Raw genomic sequence first — 17,493 nt, 5'->3', positions numbered from 1 at the left:
GTGCTCAATATGTTTCGCTTTACTCATGAAGATCAGACATGGTCAGAGTAATAACAGAAAAAGCCTTCTCGTTCTTAGCTGCTGTCCACTTCTGTCTCATTGTGCCATCACGTGGGGGATTATTGCAAGTGCACCCTGAAATGATTGAGAGCAGTTTCACGGTCCACACCTCAGGTACAAACACATTATCTCACCAAACTGAGTGAGTTCCAGTAGGACTGTACCAGCACTCCTGATCTTTTTTTTTTACACAGATGTAGACAGAGAGCTCAGGTCAGGGACTTGATCTTGAGTAAATTGAAATATTTTATAATCAACCACATTACAGTACACGTGCGCGCGCCCGCTCCCACACCCACACACGCACACACACACACGCACACACACACACACACACACACACACACACACACACACACACACACACACACACACACACACACACACACACACACACACACACACACACAGGCACGTACAAGCACAAACCACTGTGAAGATTTGTCCCTCATCTGTATCTGAAGGCTTTATCCAACCTTGCCCCAGTTTCCCCTGATTTATTATAATTCCATTTTTCCAGTCTTTCAATCTAAAGATTTGTTCCTCCTCATTTTTTAATAACGTGCAAGCAAGAGAGGCATGTCCCTGAGAGATTATGTCGTCGTCTCTGGCGTCTCGTCTTGATTACATCAGAGGAACCTGATTTGATTTGGAAGAAACCCCCTTGTTCTGGTACACGATCTCTTTAGACCTCCCCACTGTGCTGATTTCTTGCTTTGTCAGAGGGGATGATCTTGATGAATATGATCTGAAAGAGAGGGAGGCAGAGAGGGGATTAGGTGAAAGGATTATAATTTCCAATGACGAGAAATAATAAGGAACAATAAATCCTAAGTAGATTTAGTTCTCAAGAAAACCCTGTTAGGGTAAATCGAGAGAATAAGAGACGGGACAGAGGTATTAAATAGATACAGTTGGCCTGACCTGTTTGGTCTGAGATGAATTTAGCTCTTTTCTGTTTGTCTTGTAAGCTGGAATTTGATAGAGCCCACCGTAACGCAGTTTAGTGATAGCAGTTATCTGGAAATCATTTGACACTCCAAAGTTCTGACGTGCTCATTTTTGCTCATGCGGTTGGAATGATCTTATAAAGTCTTTACCTACCTTAAACTGTTAGTGTTCATGATATTGTTTGTTTTTCAGTTTGTGGTGGCTTTTCTTTCGGTCCTCAAGTTGCAGAATCCAAGAAAAAGTCGAGTCGAGTTGACCGAACACATCAGGTACATATGTTGACTTCAAAACATGAATGTTTGTTGCTGTTGTTTTTTCCTGTCAGCAATACAGATTACTCAGCTGAACGTAGGGGTTCAACCACTGTCGACATGTTCTGATCTTCAGTATTGATTTTTTTTTAAAATTGTTGAACTTATTCCTGATGGGGATGCACGGTGGATTGGTGGTTAGCGTTTTTGCCTTGCAGCTAGAAGATCCCCGTGTCGTGTCCCGGCCTTCCTGGGATCTTTCTGCATGTTCTCCCTGTGCATGCGTGGGTTTTCTCCGGATACTTCAGCTTCCTCCCACAGTCCAAACACATGCTGAGGTTAATTGATTACTCTAAATTGTCAGTAGGTGTGAATGTGAGTGTGATTGTTTGTCTCTATGTGTAGCCCTGTGACAGACTGGTGACCTGTCCAGGTGAACCTTGCCTTCACTCTGAATCACCTGGGATAGACTCCAGTCCCCCTAATGAGGATTAAGCGGTGTATACATAATGGACGGATGGATGATTCCAGATAAAATAAATTAATTAAAAAGTGCACTATTTTGGCTCTGACACAGCTTCCTCTCTCTCTGCAGTACTGATGATTGGTCACATGTCAAAAGGCTAAAAAGTTATCTTCAAATATGAAATATGCAATACATGAGTAAACAAAAGCATTTCAATTAAGTTTTGTGTTAAAGTTTGTGTTTTTCTGAATGTCCAGATTTTCACTTTTACTGCATGTGAATATTTGGTTCAAAGGCTGTTTTTACTGTTGACCATCTATGCATTTTTTTTAACAAGAAAAAATCAAACTTTCCCCTACTAGGAGAAAATGGGTGCTGTTCTTTGTATTTTTAAAATAAATTCAGAGACAAACTTTAATGAAGTAAGCTTTTCTTCTGACATTTTTAGACCAAACTGATAGTGATCAATCGAGAAAAGAACTGAGAAATTAGTCGATAGCAAAAACAGCAGCTGATCATCTCCAGGCTAATGCCATGATAATGTGAACGGTCTTAAATTTGAATAAGCTTTGTGCATGCTTAAGACTGGAAGTTTCTTTATTGCAGAGTGTAAACTACAAATTATATTGGGTGTTAAATTGTTAAATGACTCTTGTTTCTGTCAACACTGTGTAGCAATTTGTAAAACAATTTACAAATGAAATTATGCACATTCCTCACCTCCTCTTTAGAGCAAGCTGGTGTAGTCTTGAAGTCACTTTGATATGGGTGAAAATATATCAAACATAAATGGAAATATTATTATTCTAAGCTCATGAAAAGTAAAGGAAAGCTCTTAGTCAGGCGCCACACACAAGCTTTGTGGAGGTGGACTGGTGTAATCTTAGCATGACCTAACTGTGCTGTGTAGAAACATGTATGAGGTGACAGTGTCAGTATTATCGTCTGTAAGTCACACAAATTTCAGTGTCTTGGGTTACATGAATAAAGCAAACGGCTTACCGGAGATCTACTGTCTCATAACTTAGCCTCAAAGAACCCTCTTTCCCTTTCTCCTCTTTACGGATCAAAGTAAACGCCATGGCTGCTTTTACACCCTCACAATACCGTGTACATAGAACTTAAGGCCACACTATTGATGGATATAGGCAGTACATTGTCACATTGGGGACCTCATAAAACAGCAGCTGCTAATTCCTGTGTGCTCTGAGGTCGTGGATGAGGTTTGTGTGTGAAATCCCGGGTGGTTAAAGACCTTTGCTACTTTAGGACTTGGAGTGGCGGTGGACCGATGCCTCCTCACCTCAGACCCACGACCTTGTCATTGCAAGCTGTTGTCGGGCTGCTGCGCTAACTAGGGGTCAATGACAGGACACGGCTGTAGAGATGGCCGGTTCTGTGCGTTTGCATCTCATAGAGAGAGTGGGGACAGAGTAATTACTCCACCAAGGAACCCGGCAGAGTTACGTGACGATGCAACGGTCGCCATTGGTTTGTCTGTTTGTCTGTTTGCAACATTACTCAACTAGAAAAGCACTCAGACAGTGCAGTACTCCACCAGGGTTGGTCATTCCCCCATATGACAGTCAGAAATGCAGCATTTCTTTTTTCTTTTTTTTTTTTTTTAGAAATACAGCATTTGTTTATTAGATATTAATGATCAGAATGTGGCCATGCAATACAGATGTACCCACAAACAAAAGGACCTTGCGGTGAGTACAGGCGTGTTATGCATGTGTATGTTATGTAGGGATACCAAATCACATCACCAAAACACGTAGCGGGCGGCGGGAATTGATGGGACTCAGAAACACCTCCGCAATTTAATGAAGTGTTCCTTGGATCATTTCCGATGGATAAGTCCCGATAAGTCCTCAGTGGTGGATTTGTAGTAGGATCACAATCGTGATCGTCAGCAGGCAGCTGATGTAGTGTTCACTTGTTGTCATGGTTACAGTGATGTTGTGCCGCTATCTGGCAATGAGACAGAAATCTTTATCAAATCCACGGGTCCAGACTATAAGCTGCTTCACTGCCAAAATGTCATCACTTGGTCCTTGTGTCAATTTCTGACCTTCCCTGAAAATTTCATCCAAATCCGTTGGTCCGTTATGAAGACAGTCTGCTATTAAGACAAACAGACGGACAAATGTACACAGCTCGTCACACAACATTCTTTGGCTGAGTAAAAACGGAATCACGGATTTGGATGAAGGGAAGGTCAGAAATGACACAAGGACCAAGTGATTACATTTTGGCAGTGATTTGTTAAAGATTTCCGTCTCATTGTGCGATAGCAGCACGACCTCTCTGTAACCATGACAACAAGCGAACACTACAAAAGCTGCCTGCTGATGATCACATGATTGTGATCCTACTACAAATTAAAAACCTTTAAAAGATTTCATCCGCTGTAAATCATACAACGACTGAGCATCCTTGGTGGAGTGCTGCCTCTCTCACTGCTTTTCTTATTGATAATGCCGCCCTGTGTTTTAGGAGTGGGCGCATGCCAAGACCCTATGTAATTGTCCCTATAGTCCCCTGATCCGAGCCGAGGCAGCATACAGTAATTCCACATTCTTCCTGATGAACTCACTGACTGGACTGAGACAGTATCCACCGTCCCGCCTCGTCCCTTGTCAGCCAGTTAGGGAGCCAAGCCTTAAGCCTTAACCCCCCTTGTCTCCACTCCTGGCGGGAGGGGAATGCGACGTCTGCCTGCCTGCTCGGCCATCTTAGCCCTGTGGGCTTTGCAGGCGCGGAGCCTCATCTCCCACTGTTTATCCATGTGTCTTTGCTTTGGCTCAGGCCCTATGCTGCAGGCCGCTGAGGGCTGAGTGGGGTCCGCTGCCCTGTGTCACTCACCTAAGCTCTGCTTTCACTGGAGGGCTTAGCGCCTCACCCCTCGGCTGCTTTATGAGCAGACAGCTGGGCTAATCTGTCTCCCTCTTTCCCTCCTCTGCCTTCCTCTTTCTTTCTTTCCTCCTTGTGTCTTGCCTTGTTGCTTCTTTTAGCTCCTTTGATCCTCCGTTTGTCGTCTGGTTTACTCTCGTGCTCTGTTGTTGTTTCAGCGCACGTACACACACACACACACACACACACACACACACGCACACACACACACACACACACACACACACACACACACACACAGGAGGACCATTTTTGCTGACAGTTGCTACGGTTTTGAATATAAGACATGTGGTCTGTACTGTATTTAACACACGGTGCACCTGCTGGGCTGACACCTGTGGATGGTAGGACTGAGTCTGTGAAGTCTCTTCTTCTACTTGTAACTTCTTAAGGGATTTGGAAGACCTTGAACTTGAACTGTACATGTGTCATTTATATACAGACTACAGCTGCAAAGTTTAGTCGATTAACTGATGAGTAGTTGAGCAACAAAAGTGCTTAATGGTTTAGTAATTTTTTGGCAAAAAAAAACACAAATATGTGCAGGTTTTAGCTTCTCAGATATTCAAATGTTTGGATTTGATACTTGGCTGCGACGTTCATGATATAAAACTAAAGATTTTTGGACTGTTTTTCAGAAAAAACAAGACATTTGAAACTCTGGAACTTAGCAAAATGTCACTAATTAATTTTTAGAGCTTCTGAATATGTTAGTGTTTACAGGTTTCCCACTGTGTTGTTTACTTCTTTACTTTGCTGATGCTGCTAATGAGACAGATTATGAGAAAGACGAGCTTATTAGCCAGAAGATACAAGAGGATGACCAGGCAAATAAACAGTCAGACTGTTAACTGCATTTTCCTTTAAGACACTATACGTAGGTATGTGCTTTAAAGTGATTTGCAGTTTATAAATGCTCATATTGTTTATTGTTTATTTATAAAGATTCCCATTAGCCACTGAAAATCAGTGTCTATTCTTCCTGGGATCTAAACTCATCATTACACAAAGGCAAATACACCAACTCATCCGACAGAACAAGATGCACTCACAACACTCATCCAGACAATACAACATAACACCTTCACAAAGACAATCAATAACAAACAACACAAGCATAATAACACAATACAATAGGGTACAAACATATATGATAGCTCATCTCTCCCTTCTATGAAACAAAAAATCTCTCAGTAATAAATAGACATTCTTCATCAAACATAATAGCTCATTTACATTCTTCCCAACATTATTAGTTTTGCTTAAATATATACTATAAAAACAATCTCATTATTTTACATAAATGAGGTATAAAAGCCTAAGACAACCTAAGCCATTATGCAGTTAGTCTTGTGTATATATAAACAATCTCAGTCTTTTACAAAATGTATTTGCATGCCTCTGAACAATCAAAAACTGTGGTAATGAATTCCATGCCACCATTGCCCTACATCGCACTGTCCTCTGAGACTGATTGGTTCGACAGCGAGGTAACAAAAACCGTCCCTCATCTGACTGGCGTGTAGAATATTGATGCACATCACTAAAAAAAGTTAGTTCATTAAACAGTATTTCTGGTGTTTTTGTTATTATAATATTTCTTATAAATTTAATAAGAGAATAATTTATTCTATTTTTACATGCATCCAAGCCAAACAGTTATATTGTTTGTAATGGTCTAATTATCTGCAATTGAAGTTCTATAAATAGCTATATTGTTGTTTAGTCTGAACCTTATGCTCAACTGCTCAACTTCCACTTAAGAGATTAGCTCTAATTTACGCTCTTTTTTGAGTTGTTACAGTAAAATTGCTGGTTCCAATTTTGCTCATTTTAACTCATTTTTAATCTCCTTCCATCTGTTTTATCCTCCCTTATTCTTTGTTCTCTCTTTCTTACATTACCTCTCTCTCTCTCTCTTTCTCTGTTTCTCCCCCTGTCCTTCATCTTCCTATCCTCCTCCTTCTCCTCTACCTCTTCCTCCTTCCCTCCTCCTTCTTCTCCTCTCTCCTCTTCAGCCGTCCGGCTAAACTTAGAAGTGACAACAGTTGCAGGGTGACAGCAAGGGCTAAATAAGACCAGAACAATAGCCTCCCCCCTCCCTCCTCTCACCCCCTCATCTCCCCCTTTAATAGACTGCCATTGTTCTCTCCCTCCACTGTTGCTCTTTCAGGGAGTTTGTTAGCTATGCTAATGAAGGTTGGGCTTGTGTGGGTTTAGCGAGTGGGGATTTGATGCTCTTTAACTGGGCAGTTTTAGAAAGGAGAGGCGATCATAAGTGTGGCCGGGCAGCTATTTACCACCAGTCAAATGTCACAGGCGTGTCGATGCGGCACAGCAGCAGTGGATGTACGTAAGAGATCTGCTACATTTACCAAGAATGTGCCTCTATTTGATAACAGCACAATGAAAGTGTCATAATCAAAACAGTCATCGAATTGTATAAAGGAAGTATTATGCAAGAATCCTGCCCCTCTAATGTACGCTGTACTGTATGAGTCACCAAGCCAGAGTCCTTGCAGAAAAAAAGAGTCGAGTAAGACAAGATGCAGAGACTACAGTTAAGTATAGTGCAGTCAGTCATCCAATCAGTCAGTAAGTCTGTAAATAGCCTGGCCGATGGCTCCTTTGAGCTTTCCTCTAAGAGGAATTCTCTTTCTCCTTGGTGTATTAATAGTGCATGTGCATTGTTTCCTACACCAGCACTGCTGTAATCAAAGGAAGTTGGCCTGCCAAGTATACAGATATTTTCCTTTGTCCCTATGTTTAGCCGGCATGTAAGAGTCAGATATGTGTGTGTGCGACTGTGTGTGGATGAAGGTGCTGCGTGGCTGCATGACCAAGTGTGTGTGTGCACGCTCCTGGGGATTATGTCAGGATGTCTGTTTATTTATGTGTGTTATCATATATGCACAGTGATACATCCTCGAATTGTTTGTGTTTGTCAGGGCGAGTGTGTCTGTACGCCACTCACAGACAGTATGACCTTTTATTTGAGAAGTCATGTGCCTCCACTGATTGTTGGTGTATTGGTATGCTGTTCAGAGGAACGCATGCTAATCTGTAGCACAGCCTGCTATCATTGTGATACAGTATAGCCTCCACGTGTGTTATGAAGACAAAAAAATGCTCAGTACATTGTGTCTGTGTCTTTAATTAAGGTACAGTCATTTACATTTTTATGGACACTGAATCCTTTCCATTCATCAAACAAGGGCGTTATAATCAGTATTTTTCCAAATGCTTTATAAATGCTGTTGATGAAAATGAGATATTGGAGCCCACCTCTCAATAAAGTAATTAGGGCTATTTAAATGGAAACCATTACACATTAATGCTCTCTGTGGCACTACATATTCAGTGTAACTGATGGTGCTCAGCCAAAATATGACATTTTAAACGTCACAGGGACTGATTCATTAATTATAGAAATATGTGCATGCCTTGACCTGTAGAGTGACAGTGGATTCAGAGCCCCTTCTCTCTCTTCTCTTTTTGGGCAATTTATTGTGTTGCAGATTTAATTTGAAATGAAAACGCTGCAATTTCTGCCCATCAATGTACAGGCAAAACCTTTGGAAATTTATTTAAAATCAGAACCCCAATTTCCTCATTTATCTTTTGCTGTAGTGCTCCATATTGTGGTCAGGTCTGTCCTTTTTCCTTTAATTATCCTTGAGATGTGTCTTTAGAACTATATTGGGGTCAACTCCTGTAAAACTGAATTGACTGTAGTCTAGTTAACATGTATAGAAGGTCCCCCAATTCACACTTCATGTGTAGTAGAAAATAATCCAAGCCAAAGTTCAAGGAATTCACTGTAGATCTTTGCGATTAAACTGGACTTTCACAGGGGCACGAGTTTAGAACCACTTAAACTCTTCCCAATGTTGGCCTTGTAGCCAAACTGAATAACCAAGCAAAAAGGGCCTCAGACAGAGAAAAATCCTCTGCAAGTATGGGACAACCTGCTGGAAAAACCACCATCTCAGCACCACATCATCAGCTGGCCTTTATGGTAGCAGTTAGAAGAGGAAAGCCTACTTTGGAGAACTTAACGGACCCTCAGAGCACAAGAAAAGATTCTGTGGAGACCAAGAAGTGAACTGTTTGTGCAGAACTCCAGACACTATGTCAGATTAACGCCACACACACTCCTGTAAACATTCTCCTGCAGGCATTAGGGTACACGGTAGCCATCCGACACGCACACAAACACGTATGTACAGTGTAAGACGCATACAGCTACACCCCGAGGGAAGCAGGCTGGTCATCCGGTGGCCAAGTGGTGGCGTTGAGGCATCATCAGTCACTTGGAGTCTGTCAGTGACTCACCAAGGGCACAATGGAATTAGTGAGATTCTCTGCAATGTGACAGCTTGCTCTGGCTAAATGGTGTAATAATCTACCCCTCCTCTCGCAAACCTCCAGCAGCACATGCACACATGCACACACTCATTCACCGCCGCCCCCTCCTCCTCCCATTTGCCCTCCCCATACCAACTGGCACAGATAACATTGTCTTAAGCTATAAAAAAAGATTTTTTCCCCTCCCTCCATTGCGGTAATTATTGAATTAATGCAGATGGAGAGAGACATCTGCATGTTAAAGTGTTGGCCTCTCTCTTATGCACAGCAGATGTTCCCCTGTCATTTACTCAAATTACGCTGCTTAGATACAGGAGAGAGAGAGCGCAGAGAGAGAGTCGGGGAGAGAAAGTTACTCGCCAAGGCGACATTGTCTTACAGCCCTCTGAGTGTCAGCTACCGAATTCATGTTGCATCTGTCCTTCATGTAAACCCCCACTTCTTCCCCCAATGAGAGCTATACATATTTGCTAATTGCTTTATTAGAAAGGCGCCGCAAGTTTATTTGAGCGGCACACAGAGGCGGTCCAAAGTGCTTTGCGGGAAGCACTTTGGATGAAATCATGAATCATTTGGTGGAATGAAATGAATTAGAGTAACGTTTAAAAGTAAGATTGGATCAATTAGGCAAATACGATAGCCAAGAAATGCAGTCTCAGTGGAGGAGCAACGGCAGAGAAAAGTTTTTGATTGAAATTTTAAATGTAGCTGGACCTATGAAGGGCTGGGGTTAGCACTTTGGTCTTGCAGTTAGAAGATCCCTGGTTTGCATTTCGGCCTTCCCGGGATCTTTCTGCATGGAGTTTGCATGTTGCATCTATGTGTAGCTCTGTGATAGACTGGTGGCCTGTCCTGCCTTCCCTCTAAGTCATCTGGGATAGACTCCAGCCCATTGCGACCCTAATGAGGATTAAGCAATGTATAGATAATGGATGGATTGACTTAACAGAAAGTGAATTCTGTCTGTATGAATTTAACTCCCAAAGATTTATGGGACATACCCCTAGATGAGTGACCTATTTCATGTTTTCATTTGCCTTTAAAATGCAGAATAAAGAATAAGGCACTGGATGAATTCAACTCAGCCTTAATCAAATATAGGATCGTTGGCAACAATAGCATTTTCAGAATGCAAACAATCAAAAAGTATCATGCCAAAAATGCCATACGCCGTACTATATCGATAGCTCAACCTAGCAGCTGATCTCTTGACCTCTTACGCTGGTGGGGACTTTATAGCAAAGATGAAAGTGAAGGGACAACATCCCCTTGAAGATTACCCGGTCGATTTATTTGAAGCAGTGGAGAGACATGGAAAGAAGCCGTGCACGATTGTGTCTCTGTGAGTGTGTACGGGTGTGTGTCCCTGATGGCAGATAACCAGGGGACCTTCTCCTTGGGATTATATTCCAGGTTGGTTTGGCCTCATCCCTCTGGATTATGTTGATAAAAACATTCTTGTATTATATTTTCTGTGCTTATTGTATTAATACTCTCTGGCAGTTTCCATAAAAAGCTCCCACGCCTGCTTTAAGGTAATCTTCTTCCACTTGAGCTTTTAAAATGTTTTTTGGGGGTTAGCTGTCCTTGAATTCTCTCCCACTCTTGAGGTTATCTTTAACCTTGCTCCGTCGTTGCACACTGTAAATTATATATCTTTAATATATCTGAGGAGTACTCAGAAAGTTTTGACAGAGACATGATTTATTCCAGGTTGAGGAGGAAACACCTTTTCTTTAGATTCAAATGTGTCTCTAGCGTGTCCTAATTTTAGTCTGTGATCATAGTTTTTAAATGCTTAAGTCCAAAATTTTGATTTAATATCATATTTAAGCACCAAAACTTCAAATTTCAGACAGTGAGATTGCAGAGGGTTGAGCATTTTTGCTTGATTTTTTGACGTTAATGCTTGTTCAAAGATCTTGTTGGGCAGGTTTTATTTCCTTCATAGCATGCGATGCAGTTTCTACAATTCTACAGTTTCATTTAGCGGACGCTTTTATCCAATGCGACGTACATCTAAGAGTAGATACGCCAAGTTTCCCGCACAGAAGTGCAGCCAAACAATAAAACGCTGCTATTGGGGCTCAAAAAGGTAAAATATTGATTCTAATAAATGTGTTGTGAAATGCCACTTCATGGCAAAGCTGCAACTTAAATATTGTGTTGACCCTTATCAACCGAGCCAGCCACGAAACAGCACGCATGTAGAGACAGTAAACGGCTATCTAAAGATGGTATTTACATATTTTAAATGCATGGGTCAGATTTATGCACGAGAAATCTAAATTTATCAATTTAAGCAAGATTTTCACCAAAAATTGGAAAATACAAAACATCAGTCTTTATCTGTGGCTCATCTGAAGAGCTGATAATATCCATCCATCCTCTATACACCGCTTTATCCTCACTTGGGTCGTGGGGGGTGCTGCAGTCTATCCCAGCTGACTCGGGTGAAGGCAGGGGACACCCTGGACAGGTCACCAGTCTGTCACAGGGCTACATATACAGACAAACAATCACACCTACAGACAATTTAGGGTAACCAATTAACCTCAGCATATTTTTGGACTGTGGGAGGAAGCCGGAGTACCTGGAGAAAACCCATGCATGCACAGGGAGAACATGCAAAGTCCATGCAGAAAAATCCCAGGCCCACCCCGGGATTTGAACCGAGGATCTTCTTACTGCAAGGCGAAGTGCTAACCACTATACCACTGTGCAGCCCAACATACTGAAGTAATTTTACAATCCTAAGTCACAGGTTACCACTTTATTGTTTTTTACACAATCACCTCAGTTGGTCTTGAATGGCTTTAGCTGCTGTAATCACTTTGGTTATTTACCAAATGTAATTGTGAAACATCTACAGTTTTGGGCCTCTCAAATGTGAGAATGTATATATGAAGAGTTTATTTGCAAAAACAGGTCACTCTGTTTTATAAATTTTCAGAAAACTCTTTTTTATTGTTTACTTGAGATCATAATAATAATAACACTAATAATTTATTTTTTCTCTATTTTGTCATGTATATTTCTACTGAGTCAAATCCACTCAACTCCAGTTTGATTGATATTATCTTAAGTAAACAATTTTAAAAAAAGTTTTCTGAAAATTTATTAAAACGGAGTTATCTGTTTTTGCAAATAAACTCTTCGTATATTGTGTTATGTCTTTGTAAATTCATCTTTTTTAGGTTCTTGACAGCGGCTCCTACAAAAATTCTACTTTACTGGGCTTTGGCAGATTGTAAGCTGTGTTCTGTAAGGTCTGCAAAGTCGCATTAGTCTTTTCTGGTGTGTGGACAGTGGATTGCGCTCGCTCTCACATGTTCATTTTCCTAAGAAGCATTCTATGAATCAGCCCATCCACGCACATAAAAACAAACACAAACACATGCAGCCGCTGCCTCTCTACAAAACCCAACAATCCAGTGGAGTCTGTTCAACTTCCTTCTGTTCTCCAACCAAAAGCCTTAAAGCCAACAGATGCTTTTTCGTTATCACTGCCAGTTATCACTCTTAGCTGCCTCTGATAAGACTTTACTTTCTGACCCAGATGTTAAGGAGTTCAATTTATCAGATGCACCACAAGAGCGGACGGGGAGGTGGAGGGATGAGTGAGCCTCGAAAATACCCTCAGGCTTGAGAGACGAGACGTAATATGGCATTTTTTTTCGGCCTGGTGTTGTTTCTGAAGCGGCGTTAGTGCAGTAAGGAGCTCAGCGTCTAAAGAGGCTTTGGTATAGGCGGAAAGATGGGCCATATTACAGCGAGGCTAGAAGCCTGCTTGATTAATGGGCCAGGATAATCACCTCATCAAATCACTCTCACTTATTAAATCTTGTTTAATATCGTAATGAGGGCCCTCCCGAGCTGCTTTGGTAAATTCCCCCTCTCTGCCCAGCTCTCCATCGCTCTTGCTTTTCCTCTCCTGCCTTTCCGTTTCAACAGGAAGACTGATGATGCCAAGTTCCCCTCTGTCCTTGTCTGTTTCCTTTCGTTGTCTTTTACTTCCTCTTTCTTTTCCCTTGTCTTTGCTCTACTCCTTAACGTGTGGGAAAAGGCGACATTTCTCCTCATTTAATCCTGGAAATTGTCTCAGTTTTTCGACTACGTATCAACAGTGCACATAATTTCTGAGGATGGAATTGCTTTATCTGTAGCCACAGTGTATTCATTTAATCTCCCTTATTTATGATGGATGATGTGCTAGATTGTATGATCATAAATCACCGTGTGTGTGGGTCAGGACCTGCTTGAGGAGTGATGCCACTTCCCAAGGCTTTGGTACACTGGAGTTTATGGAAACACTTCAGGTGAGGTAATATCTCCCCTGTCTCCTTCTGCGTGATTTGTGATCTCTATCTGTAGCGCCACGAGTTACTTCTGCGTGTGCGTTTATGTGCGTGAGGTTTCTAGAATGGGCTCACATCTCCTTCACTTGACCCCTGGGTGAGACGATGGGCCTCAGAAGAAAACAACATGCCATTGTCTTATTTATGGTCTTCCACGTGTCACTCTGTGCAATCTTGGTAGCACAGCTGTCACTAAGCGCTCCTTCCAAGGAAAGAAACAATATTTCTCCTTCCCTCTTTCGCCCTGCGCCTCTTTGTTGTGAATTATTGGTGTCTTTCAATAGCCACCCCGTTCCATTACCCTCATCTCAAAGTTGGACCCAATCCTTTGTCGTCTCGGAAGGCAGGCGGGCAACAACTGGCTCAAGGTGACCAGTTCAGGCTTGAGAGAGAGGTTAGGGCTGCATCTTCCCCCTGAGTGCCTCCCATTTTTTGCCTTTATTGTTGGGGAGCAGCTGTTGTGTACCTGGACCCCATGAGTGGCGCCTATGCTGGGTATCTTGGCAGCCGGGCTCCCTAGGCTTTGGATACCAGAGTGAATCAATTCTTAAAGATGGCTGTCTGTGTGCCGTGTCACATGGACAGGCCCAGAGTGAAGGGCTTAGGGGGCTCTGGAGCTGGAATGCTCTTTGATGGAGGGGCTGGAGAATGAGGAGGGAGGGGAGGAAAGGAAAATATGGGGGGGTATGGTCCTATTGTTGTGCCAAGGAATGCCCTTGACGGAGACAGAAGGGTATTGTTCTTATGCCCGTGAACTCTTTTGGACTTGGAGACTTACAGGTGGGCGACCCGCAGGGGGTGATGAGCGTCTTAGCGTCCTGTATGTTTTCACAAATGCCTCGAGAAGTGTGGCTGTCAGTTCCTGCGTTTTCCTGTTAACAACGTGCTGAAAGTTGCTCCGGGACGTGGCATGTGTGAGCAGCTTAGCGTCAAGCAGCCATGTGAACGTGTAAAGGTTGGCCAATTATTCGGGGGGCTGATGTAGCCCCCCCTGTCATAATACCCACAGAAGCAAACTCAGTCTAAGCAGAGATTGACAACAGCTGAGCAGGATGTTGATGACCTACCTGGCTCACAAGCCTAACCTGCCTAATGTCCGCTGAGAAACCTGAGAAAGTGAAGATCATAAAGGATGACAAAAACAGATTGGCACTTAAGCTAACCATCCCTCCCTCCCTGCCGCACACCCTTTCTCTTTTTCTTTCTTCTTACACCCCTTTGGAAAACAATACCCTTTGGACCACCCCCTCCCTACCTTTCTACCTTGAAAAAGCAGGTTTATTAATAGTTCAGAGCAGGGTGCTTGGGGCGAGCTGCACGGGAAGGTTAAGGATGAGGCGAGTTTGAAATCTGGGCTCAGCGGCGCTAGCGGTAGCAGTGTCTTTTTTGGAGAAAGAGCCTCATGGTCATCCCGTGTCCGTATCCATTTCATGACAAATGAAATACCACGGGCCCCGGCCAGAAACAATGGCTTGTTTGGCTGGCTGGAGGCCGTGGTGGTGGTGGTGGTGGAGAGGAGTGCGTGTGAGGGGGTGGTAGTGAGGGCTAAGACTGGCTTCCAACCCCTGCAGCTGTCCCGGTTGTCACTCCTTGTCTTAAGGCTCACTCCTGGCTCAACGCTCCAGCCCCGTGGATCAGGGGGATGTGCGCTGGTGCACGTGGGTGTGTATGTGCACGCATCCCGAGCCCCGAGAGATACTACGGGGCGATTCTCGGTACTCGGCAGCATCTGAAAAACGGCTCCAGACACAAAAGGCAAGTTGAACGGTGTTAAGACCCCTTCGGTATGGAGCAGACCCCAGGCATGAGGTCATCAGCCTTGGTTTAGCAGCCTTTGTCCTGCTGCATGATTGACAGGAGGGGTGGCTATCGAGGAGAATTGTGGGATCAGTTACAGCTATGGATGCCACTCAAGATACAGCAGATCTCAAATAAACAAAACACTTGTGATGGTTCACTTAATTTAGTCGACAAATGTGATTTTTCGAAACCAGAATATGCTGCTGGGATGAAAACAAGACTCACGCAAATGCAAATTACATACCAACACTTCATGATGTTTAAGCTGCGTAATGGTTTTGCTCCTCCACTCTGCAGGCCTCACCTTAATGTCAATTATAAAGTCTGTCAATCTTTTAATCTGTGTTGATAACAGGTGATAAACTTTAATACGCAGCTAATAGTGCACAAGCAAACCCATGTGTGTGTGTTACAAAGAAAAAGACTCATCTCTTCCTGCCTCCCTCTCTCTCCCCCTCCCTCCCTCTCTCCCCCCTCTCTCACCCCTTATGTCTCAGAGATTAGCCTTTGCTCAAACACCTCCTGTTCATCTAAGTAATTAAAACATTAGAATTACTGGATTATGAACTGCTTTCCATTTAATCCAGCACTCGATGCTCCCATCATCTTGCCAAATGGGTCAAAAGGAAATATAATGGGCCTCTGTGATTTCTGATTCAGGGATCTGGAAGTGGCAAAGGATGCCAATAATGGCTATTAAAAGAGATGTGTGTGTGTGTGTGTGTGTGTGTGTGTGTGTGTGTGTGTGTGTGTGTGTGTGTGTGTGTGTGTGTGAGAGAGAGAGAGAGAGAGAGAGAGAGAGAGAGAGAGAGAGAGAGAGAGAGAGAGAGAGAGAGAGAGAGAGAGAGAGAAAAGAGACAGAGAGCCCAGACTGGCTTTGCCCTGAGTGCCATCTGTCTTGGACCCACCAGACCCAGTTTAGACAGGAAGAAGCCAAACCAGTTCGGTGTCTGTCTCTACTCCCAGTGCACAGTTATGTACAAATGCACACACACATTCCCCATGACCTCTCCTTCTCTTGAAGTGAATAAAAAAATTTGGGAACAACAACAACAAAAAACACGTGAAAAGCACAAGAAGTTCTTTCATCTTCCTTTGTGAGTTTTCCTGAAATCAGGGCTTGTTGTGTTTGTGTTTGTGTGTGTGTGTGTGTGTTTCATAAAACCCCAATAACAGGTGTTTGCCCTTGAGGCCCCCACTGCACCTTAAAGGCCTCAACGGGTGTCCTGATATCATTTATACATCACTTTCCCATTGCCTACCTTCAACACATGTTCGCACTTGTGCACACACACTCACAAACGCTTTCATTCACTTTTTGCGGGAAGTTCCTCTCTTCCCGCTTTGCCCCCTCTGACATTTCTTGGCAGTCAAAATGAAGGCGCGCTGTGGGGATTCACAGCGGTTGTCTTCTCACCTATACTGTCTATACTAATTTGGAGCGTCGGTGTGTGCTTGGCAGGTCTTCTGTGTGTGTCGTGTGTGAGTTTACATACTGTACCTTCATGCAGCCGGGTGGTTTTTAGCGTGTTTGGAAGCATGCGAGCTGTGTGTGCGCCTGTCTGTGGGTGTATGTTTTGTGTGTGTGCGTTCTTTATGGTTTGTGTTCCTCGCAACAAGAGGTCCAAGTTGACACAGTGACAGTTCCTCGCAGAGCGACAGAGGGGCCCTGCCATCCAACAACAGAGGCTTTGTCGCTCGGCTCCTCTTGGCTTGTTATGGACTTCCTTCTCTCTCTCTTTCGCTCCCTTTTTTAGTGAGCCCATTTTCTTGTCTGAAGTCTTAATTTGGGGCGCTGGCCAGTGGGGAGAGGGAAGAGAGAAGGGGGGACCGAGGGGAGGGAAGAACGGAGTCGGAGGGGGGAGAGAGGAGAGGAGGTGCAGAGTGCTGATGGCTGCAGACGGACGGCCCTTTGTTCCTTCTTTCCCAGGCTCCTCTCTTGAGCCTCCGAGGCTCCAGTTGCGTTGGAGCCTTCCAGGGAGAGAGAGAGAAAGAGGCTGGGAGGAAAAAGAGGGCACAATGATCTGTCCAAGTGGAATCTTCCAATGCCACAAAAGCAAATTTACACACACGCATGCAAGAGGAATGGAAATGGGGGTTGAAAAGGAAAGAAAAAGGAATAAAGATAAGAAACAGGAACGCACATAAACAAAACGAGCATAAGGTAAGGACAGGGTGAGGGACACGTCACAAATAAAAGATTCACAGCGAGTGTGAGCTGCGCATACTGACCACTAGGTGTCCTCATCAGTGATGCCAAATGTGGGCAACCCAGAGTTAATCCCACAGTGTGCCAGTGGCTCTGGAGCAGACCAGTGTGCTG

The sequence above is a fragment of the Acanthochromis polyacanthus genome, chromosome 16 (assembly GCF_021347895.1).
Source record: "Acanthochromis polyacanthus isolate Apoly-LR-REF ecotype Palm Island chromosome 16, KAUST_Apoly_ChrSc, whole genome shotgun sequence".
NCBI lineage: Eukaryota > Metazoa > Chordata > Actinopteri > Pomacentridae > Acanthochromis > Acanthochromis polyacanthus.
The sequence above is the reverse complement of the archived record's forward strand: the minus strand, read 5'-3'. Positions refer to the sequence as shown.